This window comes from Triticum dicoccoides, chromosome 3B (genome assembly GCF_002162155.2).
Source record: "Triticum dicoccoides isolate Atlit2015 ecotype Zavitan chromosome 3B, WEW_v2.0, whole genome shotgun sequence".
Taxonomy (NCBI): Eukaryota; Viridiplantae; Streptophyta; class Magnoliopsida; order Poales; family Poaceae; genus Triticum; species Triticum dicoccoides.
Window position 1 is genome coordinate 721,525,042 of NC_041385.1, and position 4,930 is coordinate 721,529,971.

Consider the following 4,930-nt stretch of genomic DNA (forward strand, 5'->3'; position numbering starts at 1 on the left):
CTGGGGCCAGGGGCTCCGAGCCTTGATCCCTGCCTTGCGGCAGGTACAGTGGCCGCGCAAGTTCCAGCCAGAGATGATGTCGCGCTACAACGGCGCGACAGATCTGCTAGCTTTCCTGCTCGCATACGAGGAGGCTGTCCTCAAGGCCGGGGGCGACGACAGGATCATGGCTAACTGGTTTCCCATGGCCATCACCGGCGTTCCGTGCATGTGGCTGCTCCACCTGCCGACGGCTTTTGTGGCTTCCTGGGAGGAGCTGCAGGACCTCTTCCTCGCCCGCTACGCCGCGCCGGTGCTCCCGGTTGTCGCAGCTCTCCTGGGCGGCTCACTTGCACCACCTTTGAGCCGCCATGTCAAGCCTTTCGCCCGGCAGATCGGCGCCGCTTTCAAGTGCCAACAAGCCCCCCCGGGCTGGGTGGTGCCCAAGGCCAATCTGACTTTCAACTCGGATGATCACCCCTCCAACCCCGCCGGTTCGGGTGCGCTCCCGATGCTATGCACCCCCACCATCTGCCAAGTGGCCGTCACAAGGACCCTCATCGACGGTGGTGCCGGCCTCAACATGCTCTCAGTGGAGGCCTTCAGCCTCCTCCATGTGCCGCTAGAGCGGCTTCAGCCCAGCAGGCCCTTCTCGGGCATCGGAGGCGGTTCAACCGGCTCCTTGGGACAAATCCGCCTCCCGGTGACCTTCGACACTCACGATAACTTCCGCACAGAGCTGATCGACTTCAACATCGCCCCCATCAGCCTCCTGTACAATGCCATCCTCGGCTACCCAGCCTTGGCCCAGTTCATGGCAGCAACTCACCCGGCGTACAACCTCGTGAAGATGCCCGGGAGCAGCGGCGTCCTTACCGTGTCCGGAGACACGAGGGATTCACTGCAGGCGCTCAAGCTTGCTTTCAAGACGGTCGCGGTGGCGCAACCCTCCAACACAGACACCCCCGGTCCCAAGGGGGCCGCGCCGACTAAGAAGAAGCAGCTATTCACCCAAGACAAGGCAGAGACCAAGTAGGTGCTGGTCGACGAGGATGGATCCGCTGGCGCCACCTTCACCATAGCCGCCAACCTCGAACCCGAGCAGGAGGAGGCCTTGGTGAAGTTCCTGCGCAGGAACAATAAGGTGTTCGCATGGGCAGCTGATCAGCTAGCAGGGGTCCCAAGGAATGTGATTGAACATCATCTCAACGTGCGCCCCAACATATGCCCCGTGAAGCAGAAGGCAAGGCGGCAGTCCATGGAAAAGCAGGCCTTCATCATCCAAGAAACCCGCAAGTTAGAGGCAGCGAGCATCATTCGTGAAGTCCGCAATCCTGAATGGCTGGCCAACCTTGTTGTTGTGCCAAAAAAGGGAGGAAAGGAACGCATGTGCATCGACTTCACCAACCTCAACAAGGCCTGCCCACAAGATCCGTTCCCGCTCCCTCCCATCGACCAGATCATCGACTCTACCGCCGAGTGCGACCTATTGTGCTTCCTAGATGCCTTCTCAGGCTATCACCAGATCAAGATGGAGGTGGAAGACATGGAGAAAACGGCCTTCCTGACCCCGTGTGGAGTGTACTTCTATACCTGCATGCCATTTGGGTTGTGCAACACAGCCGCGACCTTTCAGCGGCTGATGCACATCACCTTGGGCTGGCAGCTCAGGAGGAACGCCGAAGCTTACGTTGATGACATTGTGGTGAAGTCTCGGAGGGCAAAAACACTGATACAGGACTTGGAAGAAACCTTCGCGAGCCTCAACGAATTGGACTTGCGGCTCAACCCGGAGAAGTGCATGTTTGGAGTCCCCTCGGGCAAGCTCCTGGGCTTCCTTGTGTCCCAAAGGGGCATCGAGGCCAACCCAGAGAAGGTCAAGTCAGTCGAAGACATGAGCCCGCCGAAGACCCTCAGAGAAATGCAGAAGTTCACCGGGCGTGTAACCGCGCTAGGACGTTTCATCTCCAAGCTAGGGGAGCGAGCACTGCCCTTCTTCAAGCTGATGATGAAGAAGGGCACCTTGAAATGGACTAAAGAGTCCGACAAGGCATTCCAAGATCTCAAGAGGTACCTCACCAGCCCTCCGGTGATGGTAACTCCGCGCCCTCAGGAGCCCCTAGTGCTCTACCTTGCAGCCACCCCCTACTCCGCCAATGCAGCCCTGGTGGCAGTTAGGGAGGAGCGCCGGACCAAGGCCGCAGCCGCCGTCCCGGCCGAAGCAGAGCAAAGCCAAGAAAGCCTCGCGAAGACCACGACCGGAGCCGAAAAGGATCAACCTCAGCAGGGGAGTGCACCCGGAGCGGAGGAGGCCTCTCCAAGCGACCAAGCGCTGGGGGCTCCGTCGTCTCAGGAGGCGCCCCAACCTCCAGAGGACGCGAGCTGCCACAGCACCCTCAACCTAGTTGAGTACCCTGTGTACTTCATCAGCATGGTGCTACAGGACGCAAGGGCACGGTACCCCATGCCCCAAAAACTCCTCCTCGCGCTGTTGGTAGCTTCACGCAAGCTGCGGCACTACTTCCAAGGCCATCCCATCAAGGTCGTCTCAGCATACCCCTTGGAAAGGGTACTCAGGAGCCCCAACTCAGCTGGAAGAGTCACTGAATGGAACATCGAACTGCAAGCGTTTCAGCTAGAATTCAGCATGACGAGAGTCATCAAGGGAGCCGCACTTGCAGATTTCGTGGCAGAATGGGCAGAGGACCGGGCCTCAAGGCAGGCGAGGACCGGTCGCTTTCCCCGGGAAGCGAGGCACCGACGGCTGGGTCATGTACTTCAACGGGGCATTCTCCCGACATGGTGTGGGGGCTGGCGCAGTGCTCATATCTCCTACTGAGGACAAGCTCTACTACGCCGTGCAACTCTCTTCCAGCATGGAGAAAAGGTCTCCAACAACATAGCAGAATACGAAGGCCTGATAGCAGGCTTGAAAGCTGCAGTCGCCTTGGGAGTAAAGCGCCTCATCATCAAGAGTGATTCGCAACTCCTCGTCAACTTCTCCAACAAAGTATACGAGCCGAAGGACAAGCACTTGGAAGCCTACCTCGCGGAGGTTCACATGATGGAGAAATAGCTCTGGGGGCTAGAGTTGCAGCATGTGCCTCGCGGCACCAATCAAGAGGCTGATGACATCGCCAAGAGGGAATCCAGGCGGCTGCCTCAGGAGCCCGGTGTCTTCGAGGAGCGACTCTTCAAACCCTCGGCGGCAGCATCACTATCAAGCACAGCACAACCTAGGGAGGAGCTCCCTCAGCCGCCTGCCTCGGGAGCCCCAGCCTGTGGCACGGCCTCAGGGGCACGCCTACTCCTGGCGTTGGAACCTCAAGAAGGATGTTGGACCACAGAGTTCAAGGACTACTTGATGCAAGGGACCCTTCTAGAGAAGAAGGAGGACATAGAGCATGTGGCGCGGCAGTCCACAGCCTACTGCATCAAAGACGGAGAGCTCTACCGGAAGCAACCAAACGACATGTCCTTATGTTGCATTCCCAGAGAGCAGGGGAAGGAGCTGTTGGCAGACATACACGGTGGGGACTGTGGGCACCAATCATCATCACGAACCCTTGTTGCCAAGGCATTCCGTAGCGAATACTACTGGCCCAAATCACTCAACGACGTCGTTGAGCTGGTGAAGGCTTGTGAAGCCTGCCAATTCCACGCCAAGCAGATCAATCAGCCGGCAGGGGGTCTGTAGACCATACCCCTCTCATGGCCGTTCGCGGTTTGGGGCCTACACATTCTGGGCCCGTTCCCTAGGGCGCCAGGGGGCTATCGCTACCTCTACATTGCTGTGGACAAGTTCACCAAGTGGGCTGACGTGGAAGCTATCCGCACCATCCCAACGGGCTCTGCAGTCATGTTCATCAGGGGCCTCGTGAGCCGATTCAGGGTGCCTAACTGCATCATCACCGACAACGGTTCGCAATTCACCAGCAATCTCTTCAAAACATACTGTGCTAATCTTGGAACGCATATATGCTAGGCTTCGGTAGCACACCCCTGGAGCACCGGCCAGGCTGAGCAAGCCAACGCGGAGGTCCTGTGGGGCCTCAAAACCAGGACCTTCAAGAAGAAGCTGGAGCCCTACGGCAGGGACTGGTATGACGAGCTCTAGTCTGTGACGTGGTCTATCCGCACGACCGCGACCAAGCCGACTAGCGAGACCCCGTTCTTCCTCATCTACGAAGCTGAGGCCGTCCTCCCTCACGAGGTCAGGCGTCATTCCACGCGGATCCTGGCGTTCAACGAGGCGCAGCAGGACACCATGCAGGGGATCGATCTCGTGCTGGGGGAGGATGTGGCGACCGGTTTTCCGGGTATTAATTTCCAGAAAATGTCCGTTGTGCTCACCAGCCCCAGGATTACTGTTAGCTGATGAGGCACCAACTTGATACAGAAATTCCAAGCAAAACACAAAATATGTAGTACAAGACCATTCTGGCCTATGAGTACAACAAATGGTTTCTAGTGGTTGATGGCGGAAGCGGTCTGAGAATCATCAGCGTCTATGGGACTCCATTTCCCACAGGAACAACTGACCAGGTTAACTCCTATCTTCGCGAGGCTGCTATCACCGTTGCTTAGGTTCCGGGGCTGTCATCATGTCGCTCCTCTCCGTGCAAGAAATCTGGCCAAGACAATAGCCAGGGACAAGCCAGTGAGTACTTTGAATGTGCTCGCAAACATTATGAACACGGGTATAATATAAATGATAATCATGTACTGAAATGTTCTATAATCACATCATCAGTCATAAATAAAGATCTTTTTTGCATGCGAGCAGGTTTTTTATGTGCAACATGATATGCAATAAGGGAGTGCAAATAAAATGCCACAGTCGGGCGTCTGTGCGACACCACATAAAGGGCTTATAAATAAATAACAAGCAATGCCACAGTCGACCATCTCAGCGACACCACATAAAGGGCTTATAAATAAATGACAAGCA